Raw genomic sequence first — 13,382 nt, 5'->3', positions numbered from 1 at the left:
ACAATATCTACGTACCATTTTGAGAATACATTATTTCAACTAAAAAAATTATTGCGCCAAGGAAATATATAACAGTTTGCATCAAATTGTTAATAGAATTGGCGAAAGAAGTTTAATATTGAGCAATGATACAAAAAAGACAAGTTTACAGCCAGAAATTAAGAAAAGGGGGGATGTTATCAAGTGCTACATTTATTCTCATAATTTTTGTTTAAATGTATAAATGTTTTTTTAAATGTATAATATTGATAATTATTAATATCCATTTTTACAAACACTTTATATACTTAAAGAATAAATAATAAACAACCTACTTACCTGGATTACAATTATTCATTTTGACTTAAAACTTACGCAAAAATCACTATAAAAATAGGAAAAACAAATAAATTTTGATCTCCGTTTACAGACAAGACAGTATTTTCGCGGTAAATCCCAGGAGTGTTTTGTTCTGCTAATAATCAATCTCAATTCAGCTAAAATTTAGTGAATGTGGCGTTGTTTACTTTTGTAGCAAGTATTCAGAAGTTATTCAACTAAAATTCCGATAATTATTTTCAGCTTTTGTTCGACAAATAAACAGCGCTTCTTCAAATTTATTTCAGCTGTTGTTCAGCTTCCAAAGCTTTTCATTTATACAATAAAATACACATTTTTGGTAAGTGCCAGATTAGCTCAGTGGGATAGGCAGTGATATATGGATCGAAAGGTAGCAGGTTCAAATCGCACAGAAGACACTATAAAATAAAAAAAGTAAGTATTACGATTTTAAATAAAATAATAAAATAAGTGTGAAATTGAAGTTAAAAGAAAGCTAATGTCGATAATAAATCGTAATAAATATATAAAAAAAACATTTTTGTTTTATTTATAAAAAGCTGAAGAAGAGTTGAAAAATAGACTGTATAATATCTGCAAAAGCTACTTTTCAGCAAGGAAACAAATTATATAACACGTGAAAATTGGTCAAAAGCAGCTGAACAAAGGCTGAAAGTAAAGCTGTTTAGAAACTGAATAAGTATTTCTTCATTTTGCAGAAGTGGTACAGTAGCAATATGAATAGCCATATAAAAGTTGAAGAAGCGCTTATAAATGCTACTTTATTCAGCTTTAAGCTGATTATCTTCTCCTTTTTCGCCTGTTTAGAAACTGAACAGATGCATAAACAAATTAATCGACTACCTTTGTTCAACATGCAAGCTTCTAAAATTAGCTGATGAAACGTTAAATCAACTTAAAATGTTTGTTGGGAAGGCAGTGTACTTGGACCTCTACTTTTCATATTATACATTAATGATTTGGGAAACGTATTAAGCAAATGTAAAATTCATCTTTTTGCTGATGACACATTAATATATTTTTATGGGGAAGATTTTGTTGATGTAGTGGACACGATGAATCGTGAATTGCATTTATTAACTGAAAGATTTAAGTTAAACAAATTGAAAGTCAATGAGTTAAAATCCAAATACATGTTTATTGGTAATAATACTCTTTTCAGGAAATTCTTAAGTTTGGATGTTCACATTAAATTAAATAATGAAAAAATTGAAATGGTTCAGGAAATAAAGTATTTGGGATTCATATTGGATAGGGAACTAACTTTTAGTAAACATGTTGATTACATTTGCAGAAAGATAGGGAAAAAAATAGGTTTTTTTCGAAGAGTATCACCATTTTTGACATTTCAAACTAAATTAACAATTTATAATTCGTTAATATTACCTCACTTTTTATATTGTTGTTCATTGATTTATACAGGATGTTCTAATTATGACAGGCTTCAAATTCTCCAAAATAAGGCTATGCGAGTAATATTGAGATGCAATCGATATACTCGAATTCAAGATATGCTGAAAACTTTAAATTGGTTAAAAGTTGAACATTTTATGTATGTCCAATCTATGACATTCTTATTTAAGATGGTAAACCATTTGTTGCCTGAGTATTTGAACAGTCAGTTGGTCCCGATAGCAAATGTTCATGAGCATAGCACTAGAGCTGCAAATTCAATAAATTTTTATGTTAGAACAACCAACAAGTCCAGTTCAATGAAAAGCTTGTTTCATAAAGGAATTGTACAGTTCAATAATATACCTTATCACATTAAAAATAGCCATAATGCAACTATCTTTAAGAGATTATTAGTCCATTATATTAAAACTAAGACCTAGAAACCAATTGGCAATGTTTGTTGTACTTCCAGTGTTTTTATTTTTATTTTCTTTTTTCTTTTTTTTATTTATATATTGAATGTTTCTGATTAATTTAATTTGACAATGCTTATTTCTTTATTTGTTTAGTCTCATGTTTTTAATTTTTGTAAAAATTTTTGTAATACTTTATGATAATTATACAGCGCTCCTTGCCTTGACAATTCTTATGTAATTTGTACAGGTGTGGAGTGCAATGTTTCTGTTTTGTGTATTATCTATTATGATAAATAAATAAATATCTATCTATCTATCTAGCGTTGCCACGACAGCCGTCCCTTACAGATTTTATAGAGTTGCATTTCCCCCAAAAGTCAACAGATGGAACTTAATCAGCTATTTTCTGTGTATTGTACCTATGGAGACCTACACAGAGGAGAGGAATCGAGATAGGACGACCTTGAAATTTTTGTACACGATTTTGCCTGTTTGCTTGGTTTCTCGCTAGGGCGGCGGTGGCGTAGAGATCATGCCCCGCTAACTCTAATAAAAAACATGTAATCGTATTTATTTTCCTTCCGTTTAGTCAGAGGCGCTGATGTCGGCATTGTGATTGGTGGAACCATGGTGGAACATGACTTTTGACAAATCCTGCGCTGTAATCTGCTGTTCGTGTTCGTTCGTTAGTTGTCGTGTTTGGTTGGTGTTTGTGGTTTGTGTTTAGTTTTAGTTTAGTTTGTGTCACCATAAAAAGCTGATATTCAGTCGTGTTTTTTGATATTTTTGTTATTTCATAATCGAGTACCTTTTTAAAGGTAAGTTTTTCTGATTGTAGGTACTGTTTATCCAACAGTTTTAAAATACACATTTTATTTCGCCTTTTGTTGTTGGGTCTAATGGCCGATCAGCTGTTGTGTGCAGCCGATAAATGCAACAAGTAAACATATATTTAATCGAAATTAAATACTCATATTTCTATGTAAAATGTCACATTATTGTATAAATAAATAATTAAGAAACAAAAGTTGTTTGTGTTTTACCTTTATTGTCCACTTGCATAAAATAATATTAAATATTGGAAGTACCGTATGGAGGCTATGGTGTACCTAGCGTGGAGGCTAGATAACGCTACCCTTCCTATCCAATCAACAGCAAGAACGTTTAAAATTTCACACCTATCATGTCGAAGCTACAGACCACTTATGTGGAGGCCAGATTTGTAGTATCCTTCCAATTTTCCAGGTGCTGAAATACGTGACATATTTTTTGAAGGGTAAGATCGCATTCTACCAAATCACACAACACTTTTTTCTATGGTAGAGATAGATGCTAGTTTTGCATTGGAGTGAATGTGAAAATTTCGAAAATAATTAATTATTCGTAGTTAATATAAGATTACTGGTTTTGGTGGTTAATATTATTTAAATATGAGTGCCAAGAAAGCTTACACTAAAAGAAATTGCTTCGTACCGGGATTTATATCGAGTTATCGTTCCGATAAAAAATTCAAAAGGGAACTTAACGAAGTATATAAAGACTTTTTATAAAGATTTGTCTTTATGTTATTTATAACGTTTATGGATTATACCTATTCGTTTGTATATTATTTCCTTCGGTGTAAATAAAATTTGTGTATTACCTATTATTGGTTTTTATTTTAACCTGAAAATTATAGTGATAATAGTAGGAGGTTCTTGAAAGTTTTTCTGTCGAAACAATGCATTTTTTGAGACAAAATATTTCACAAAAATTAACATTAATTTTATAAAAGTCAGACTGTCGTCTGTAGTTAATTTACATATATTTTTATTAACTAAATTTAAACATCTGATAGGTAAGCTTTCACAATATAGATAAATGAAGTGTTCAAAAGAAAAAGCATTTTAAATTTTGATAAAAAGAATAATTTAAAAAAAATTGATCAATAAACTTCAAATTATTTAAATAACTTTTTAAACTTTTTAAAAACAATTACGTACAGTTAAGGTGGTATGACACAATGTTAAAATTTATATAGTTTTTAGGTACAGTTACCGTCACTATTTCAAAACCCATCTTCAACTTAGGGGTATGTACGTGAACTGTAGACTTTCTATTTTAATAGTATCTAGTTAAAATTTCCAAAGAAAGCAGTATATTTTTTATAACTGTACTTAAAGGAGTCCATGTCATAACTTACTTAGTAACTTGCTATAAAAATTCGTTTTGCATAATAATTTTTGAACTTGGGTGGAAAATAACTACCAGAAACGATTAACTATGCAAAAAGCTTTATTTTAAACAAAATTTCATTGTCCATACTGCCATAATTTTTAAATTAACTGTACCTAAAAGTAAAAATTTTAGTTAAAAGCTGCAATCTGGGGATTTTGTTGAAATTACAGCAATAAGTTGGCATTTTTCTAGTGATAAATTAGTTCCGCTGTCACTTAATAGATGAGAAGATGAGTTCACGTGTCATTTAGTAGATGGCAGCAGTGATGTATTAAATGGAGACAGATGCGCGTTTGCCGGATTTTAAGAAAATCTACAAACAATTGAAAACGAGTTTTGTAACCACGGAAATACGATGAATCACGCGGTTTTGTTTAGAAAAGTGGCCACACCCCCTCCCAGTACGCATTTTGGACCTTGTTTGACTTTCACTTTCAATCATGATTGTATAACGTCACAGTGTCTTAACAATACAAATATACATTTTTTATGCTTGAAACCGTGACGTTATACGAATGGTTGAAAGTTAAACGAGGTTCAAAATGACTCAAAGTGTTTACTGGGGGATTATACTAGTTTTGACATAATACATAAATAACATAAGTAAGCTCTAGTATGTTATGTGGGGCGGATCTAAAAACAATTTCAGTTTTATTCACTTTCTGGCAAATTTAATTTTTATAGGGCCGCAAATAATGCATTGTTCGGATACAATTAGCGTCTCTTTGTAAAGACGATGACGTCGACATTTTTACACACATTACACATGCCAATGGCCATTAGTATTTGTTGAGGCATTATCCTAATAAAAAAATTGTAGACAAAACAGTATTGTATAATCATTGATTAAGTTATGTCAAATATTTCCGTAAGTGAAAAAAAATATTGAAATTTACTGGAGTAATAATTAGATAAACCGATATGCAGACGATACAGTTGTGGTTGCTAGCAGTATCGACAGGCCTGTCATACCCGGGTACCTACAAAGAGCGAGTGAAAAAAGAGATTTTAACCATCAACATAAATAAAACAAAAATAGACACTGGTGAGCAAAACTCAAAAACCTGCCAGACAATTGAAAATAAAAAACTAATTCAACACGTAGAAGTATATGTATACCTTGGAACAGTCGTCAACTAGAAATGGGATCAAACAACCGAAATACGATGTAGAATTGAAAAGGCCAGAGCTACATTTAACATGAGAAATATATTCAATCATTGCGACATATCTGTCCCACTAAAAATACGGCTCCTAAAATGCTATGTATTTCCAGTCTTGTTGTATGGAGCAGAGACCTGGACAATAACGGAAACATTATCGAAAAGGCTAGAGGTATTCGAAATGTGGGTGTACTGACATCCTCAAAATGTCCTGGACGACTCACACTACCAACGTAGAGGTATTGCGCTGAGGAGAAAACAAAAATGAGAAATCTGTTTCACAATAGAAACGGAAACCTGAATACCTCGATCATATTATGAGACATGATAAATATCGTATACTGCCACTGACAATACAGAGTAAAATAGAGAGCAAACGTGGACCCAGAAGAAGAAGACACTCATGGCTTCAAAACTTACGCCAATGGTTTGGACTAACGTGCCAATGTCCGCAACGGACGAGGCACATGAAGAAGAAGAAGAAGAATTTAAAATGAGATATTCTTCTTCTCACGGTGCTTATTCGTTCCGAATGTTGGCGATCAGCATGGCTATCCTAACTTTGCATGCTGCTATTCGGAATAGTCTGTTTGTCGATGTAGGTATTGAACCAGTTTCTCAGATATATTCTTCTTCTCCCTGGTCCTCTCTTCCCAATACCTTGCCCTGAAGAATGAGTAGCGGCAATCTCTATTCATTCCTCATAACATGGCCAAGATATTCTACTTTGCGCTCTTTGATAATAATGTGTGTTAATAATCTCGCATTCCTTGCCCATTCTACGTAAGACCTCAACATTAGTCACACGACCCATCCACGAAATTCTTAAAATGCGACTGTAATACCACATCTTGAATGCCTTGAGTTTTCTTAAAGAAGTTTCGGAAAGAGTCCAGGCTTCTACTCAGTATAATAATCTAGAAAATACATAGGATCTGATAATAGAAATGTTGTTAACAAGTGGTAAATGTGACTTCTGAAACGAGACTTCATCATTATGAACGCTGATCTCGCTTTTCCTATGCGTTGTTTTATTTCACTAGAGTGGTCTCATTGACTGTTTATGTAGGTACCAAGGTATGTGTAGCTGTCCACTCTGTCAATTGATTGTTGGTTAACCAAAAGCCGTGTATGTAATATATTTCGCTCTTAATGACTACCATTACTTTCTTTTTTTTTTCGTATTGAAATTCCATGTTCACTACTTACCTATGTCTTATATGCGCGACATTATTCTTTGCAAATCATCTAGGCTATCTGCAAAAACTACTGCGTCGTCGGCATATCTAATGTTGTTTAGATCTATCATCTAATCCAGTTTCCTCCAAGATAATTTATGAGTATGTGCAGCTTATCATGTTGTACTCTATCAAATGCCTTTTTGTAGTCGATAAAACAAATATATAGCCAGTCAATAGAGCCTCTCGGGTGCCTAAGGGCAAGGCATTGCGAAATCAAATCTTTGTCCGTGATACTTGTTCTTCGCATTTTTTATATAGGTATTCTGCAGTATATTACTTTTAAAAATGTTTTAAGTAAGTGGTTCATTAGGCTAATTATTATTCTGCCTCGCATGTTGAAATGAGAAATGAAATGAAAATGTGAAATTTTCCGAGGAAAAAACTTTCCCTGTTGAAAAAACATTCAATATGAAAAAAGTTATTGTAGTGACTCTGTTTTTCAATTGACTTACGTATTTTACATTTATTAAAAATACTAATTGTATACTCGATCTTCATTCTGAGAATTAGCATAATTCTTTTTTGGTCATTTAGATAGGCACTTACTTGTATTTCAAATAATTGCAAATTTCTTTAGTTTGAAATAAATCCTTTTGAGCAGGTAAAGAATTACGAATTGCCGTATAATACAATATTAAATAATAAACTATATCCAAATGAATGAACGTTTAGTATCTATTAATGAGAATTTACCCTAGGCAGGTAAAGAAAGGATTAACAACTGTCGTCTGTAAATACAAAGTACGATTAAGATCGAGATGTGCCGAGCCTAAGTTGCAATACTGGCATCAATGCGGTGTCGTTCAGAGAACTAAATTTAATAATAAAATATATGTACGTGCTGCCATCTATTCAAAGAACTGTTAAACGTTAGTTTAAAAATTGGCCACCTATTTTGACCATAGCGTACTAATACCCCCTTAAGTTCAATTTTTTCAACTAACAAACTTTTTGATATCAGTTACAAAGATATTAACAAATTAATTTGCAGTTGAAATACCATTGGTATATAAATGTGGCAGTTAGATAATGTGACAAAATATTTCAGCTTCAAAATAAGCTGTCCGCTGTCCTACATATTAAAGTAATGACAAATTTAAATTTGATGTCACATCTCCATCTACAATGGTATAAAAAGAATACACTTTTTAGCACACGTCGATATGTTATAAGGTTAAAATAATATATTTTTGGCATAAAACATATTCAGCTACAATCCACCAATAAATTAATGTCTAATTACTCTAAAAACAATAATAAAATGAGTTAAATAATAAATAAGTCCATAAGAGCTAATGTATTTGTAGCACCTATTCGAACACTTGCGCCTCTAGCGGCGATTGCTGAAAGTTGAATTAGAGGTTGAAAAGTTAGCCCACAAATGATGCATTGCGTTTCCACTCCTTCTTACAGGTCTCCATAGGTACAATTATGGAGACCTGTAAGAAGGAGTGGAAACGCAATGCATCATTTGTGGGCTAACTTTTCAACCTCTAATTCAACTTTCAGCAATCGCCGCTAGAGGCGCAAGTGTTCGAATAGGTGCTACAAATACATTAGCTCTTATGGACTTATTTATTATTTAACTCATTTTATTATTGTTTTTAGAGTAATTAGACATTAATTTATTGGTGGATTGTAGCTGAATATGTTTTATGCCAAAAATATATTATTTTAACCTTATAACATATCGACGTGTGCTAAAAAGTGTATTCTTTTTATACCATTGTAGATGGAGATGTGACATCAAATTTAAATTTGTCATTACTTTAATATGTAGGACAGCGGACAGCTTATTTTGAAGCTGAAATATTTTGTCACATTATCTAACTGCCACATTTATATACCAATGGTATTTCAACTGCAAATTAATTTGTTAATATCTTTGTAACTGATATCAAAAAGTTTGTTAGTTGAAAAAATTGAACGTAATTGTTTTTACTGTACGTAATTGTTTTTAAAAAGTTTAAAAAGTTATTTAAATAATTTGAAGTTTATTGATCAATTTTTTTTAAATTATTCTTTTTATCAAAATTTAAAATGCTTTTTCTTTTGAACACTTCATTTATCTATATTGTGAAAGCTTACCTATCAGATGTTTAAATTTAGTTAATAAAAATATATGTAAATTAACTACAGACGACAGTCTGACTTTTATAAAATTAATGTTAATTTTTGTGAAATATTTTGTCTCAAAAAATGCATTGTTTCGACAGAAAAACTTTCAAGAACCTCCTACTATTATCACTATAATTTTCAGGTTAAAATAAAAACCAATAATAGGTAATACACAAATTTTATTTACACCGAAGGAAATAATATACAAACGAATAGGTATAATCCATAAACGTTATAAATAACATAAAGACAAATCTTTATAAAAAGTCTTTATATACTTCGTTAAGTTCCCTTTTGAATTTTTTATCGGAACGATAACTCGATATAAATCCCGGTACGAAGCAATTTCTTTTAGTGTAAGCTTTCTTGGCACTCATATTTAAATAATATTAACCACCAAAACCAGTAATCTTATATTAACTACGAATAATTAATTATTTTCGAAATTTTCACATTCACTCCAATGCAAAACTAGCATCTATCTCTACGCCACCGCCGCCCTAGCGAGAAACCAAGCAAACAGGCAAAATCGTGTACAAAAATTTCAAGGTCGTCCTATCTCGATTCCTCTCCTCTGTGTAGGTCTCCATAATTGTACCTATGTATAAGTATAAACGTAAAAAATACCCCCCCCCCCTTGCTGATTGCTGGCGTCAACCAACTGATTCTACTGATTTTTCGTGGCGACATCTAGTTGCCTATCTATAAACGTAAAGACTGAAACTACAGAATTCTACCAATTTTTGAGGCGAGCGAGTCTCCTGAAAACTCCTGATCGTTCGTGGCGACACCTCCTGATCCTCAAAAAAGTCATCTGGGAACACTGTGTGTCATATACATCGAGATAGGAGTGGAGATAGTGGGGGCTATGCTGTATCCTTTACGTAAAGTGATTACGTACATGTGTTAAGTTCAGAATTACGTACATCAGATTACAGTCGTCAAAACATAAGTGTATAAAGTGGTATGCTGTATCAAAAAAATTACGTATCATGTTATTTAGGGTTCTGTCATGTCCTGACTGTCATTTAATTCATGTTAACCCAACTTTTTGCTTGTTTTTAAGTTTAATGTTTATATTTTGAAAAGATGAATTTTGTAAATCGGTTATTTATGTACTTAAATGCTGTGGCAGAAAGACATAATTTAAATCTAGAGTGACTTCAGTTACGAGACAACCAGTAATCCGTTTTTATGAGATATTTCAGTGCCAAAAACTATTACTGTGATATAAAATTAAATAAAACATTGTAATTACTACTAGATTAACAATCTTATATTTTTTATGTTTAGTGATAATGTTTAAAATTTAATGGACTAAGCTCATGTTGTAAGTTTTTATGCTTCTTTAATACAATGCTTTTTTGTCTTAATTTCATTGTATTTACTGAGTAAAGAATTATAAATTTATTTTAGACTTGATGAAACAAATAAATTTTGCGAAAGCTTGATATTAATACATTCACTGACACAACTACATATGAAGTCACTCCTTAAGAAGATGTGACTACATGTGAAGTGTGTCCGTTAATGTGTCTACAGAGTTTTTTTTTATTCTGCCCCTTAACTTAATGACTGATAATGACGTGGGACTTAAATGGAAAGGAATAACATTCAAGTCATAAATATAAAAGGCGACTCGGACGATGCACAAAATCCGAGCCAATCAGACATAAGTAGTGGCGGCAGGAAGAGAGTGAACTCTCTCCCAACCGAGATACCAGACATAAGTAGACGGAGGAATAGGATAAACTCTCTTCCAAGCCTGGTACCTGTTAACACGGGTACAAAGAGGAAAGTAGAACAAGATGGAGACCAGACCATATATAAAAGGAAAGAAAGTTGCGAGTATTTCACTATTATGGAAGGACTAAATAGGTATGAAAAGCTTGTAAGTGAGCTACACAAGCTCATAAACGATGTACCAAATACTCATAAAGGTATTAAAGAAGTGGCAATTCAGCTGAGGAAAACAAGTACTACCTTTAAAAATGACCCCGTTGTCAACTGGCTCAGTAAACACCGATACGAGCCAGTAGAGAAGATGACAATGGAGATAGAAACGCAAACAGACGCGTGGCATGGGGGCCCAAAACAGGTCATTACAAATATTGACCGAGTAAAGACTGTTGGTGACTGGGAGAAGATCGCATCCCAGGAGTGGGACGAAAAATTATTTAAGCATACTAAGGTGATAATCGGAGACCCGGTAAAGACATCGAGTGAAGTGACAAAGGTGGTCTTTGTGGAACCGAAAGATGAGGCAATGAATTTCAGTGTCCAACGTCTCTACAGAGATAGATACCCTGAATTAACCGAACTAAATGACCAATACGAAGTACTGGAGCGAAGGGTTAGGCTAATCAGTAAAGGCACAACTGTGACAAACCGAATCATTAAGGCTAAAATCAGTGGACAGAATGTGGATCTATGGGAGAAGATCTGTAGGGTGAAAGAAGATCACCCGGAAAAAATGGGGAAGGTTGCTTTGCACCATGTAAGCAGCCTATCTGTGTCAGAGCTTAGAAAGATGTGTGAGGTCATTTTCCGTGACACAAACATAGACGTTTTGATCCATACAACTGCCCAGAAAAGAGAAAGACCAACCTACGGCATGATAGTCACCAAAAAAGATGGTGACTATAAAGACATATTAAAATCTGTTAAGACAGCTGTGAGGAGTACGGATGCCTCCGATGTAGTCCGCTCTCTTAGGAGTACCAAGGACGGCAAACTTCTAATTACACTGGACAAAGATAGAGCAGCCTTGCAAAAGATCAAGACTGCTATAGGGGCCCAGGATGGAGGAATGAGGGCTGTCCAGCTTGGTGACGAAAACAAAACAGTAACCCTGCACATCCGTGGGATGGCACTAGATGCTACCTCAGATGAAATAAAGAATGCTTCCGAGGAACAATTCGGTAAGTGGGAGGATTTTTACAAGATGGGAGACCTCCGCCCCCTTAAGGGACAAACCCAGGCCACGACGGTAGTAGTACCGGTACCAGTGGCAAACGTTATGGCAGACAAAGGCTACCTTAGAGTTGGCATCGTAAGATGTCAAATAGAAAAGAGACTCAAGGTAATGAGGTGTAGCAAGTGTTGGGGATACACCCACAGCACAAATGTTTGTAAAGGACCAGACCGAAGCGGCACGTGCTATCGGTGTGGAAAAACCGGCCACAATATAAAGGAGTGCAATGATGTCGAATGGTGTGTTCTATGTGACTCACAGCACAGGACGGGCAGCATGGATTGCCCAGAATTCAAAACCGCCCTAAAAAGGGCAAGAAAGAGCGAACAACAAAGACATAGTTCCCTAATCCGCTTTACTTCTCCTTCAGTTGAACCTGAGAAAAAAGATATAGCACTCGCCGAGGAATCGCATCCTCTAAAACCCCCGCAAAATACAGAAACTGCGCAGGACTCACTTCTAAACGAGTTTGACCAGGCCGGCGACGTATCTACAGTGCGACAGGTCGAAGTACCTACTGAAAAAGCCGAAGTTCTCGAAGACCCTCTTATGATGGAGTTTTCGAAAGCCTGCGACGAAATACAGATGACACTCAGCGAGGCTCGAACACCTGAAGCTGTAAGTCGGAAGGTGGATGAACTGTCGCCGGATAGTGTCCAGAAAATTATCATTGGATAATCATAATAGCAGACACCACCACCCATCTAAGTGACATAATAAGTTACTGGTAGATATTAAAAATGGATTCGATAGGGACAAAGAGACTAAAAATATTACAAGTCAACGCCGGAAGAGCAAAGGTAACACACGACTTAATTCACGCGAAAGCCTTGGAGATAGAGGCAGATCTCTTGATCGTCCCAGAACCTAATAAGAGAATAGCTACGAATAAAGGTTGGATATATGATAATAACATCGACGTAGCGATAAAAATACTAAATAGAAACATGTGCATCAATAAAATAGTAAGAAAAGAGGGGCATGTAACAATAAAAATCGACAAAATAACCATAGTAGCATGCTATATTTCCCCGAATATTACTAGAGAGCGTTACAGACAACACGCGGAGAATATAATAGACACGACACAGAGGGAGAAACATTTTTTAGTAGCGGGAGACATAAATGCAAAGTCCATTCTATGGGGATCCCCCCGAAACGACGAGAGGGGTGAAATTTGGAATGAGTGGATCTCCGCGGCGGACCTCATAGTGCTAAACAATGGAAAACCAACCTTTGTGAGAGGTACATCGAAAAGCCACATAGATGTCACCATAGCTAGCGGTGGTGTTGCCAAAAAGATCAGGGATTGGGACGTACTGGACGAGAACCTTTTCACCTTTCACAGGTACATTACTTACGAAATTGGCACCAAGGTCACGAAATACGGCAGGAAGAGAGCAGTATTCGACAAGGAAAAATTTAAAAGAGAAATAAATAACCTACAAGAAGAAACTACCAACTTTAACGAGCTCCGAGAAAATATCATAAATGCACACAGAAGAAGTACCATAAATAG

The sequence above is a fragment of the Diabrotica virgifera genome, chromosome 8 (genome assembly GCF_917563875.1).
Source record: "Diabrotica virgifera virgifera chromosome 8, PGI_DIABVI_V3a".
NCBI lineage: Eukaryota > Metazoa > Arthropoda > Insecta > Coleoptera > Chrysomelidae > Diabrotica > Diabrotica virgifera.
Note: the sequence above shows the minus strand (reverse complement) of the source record.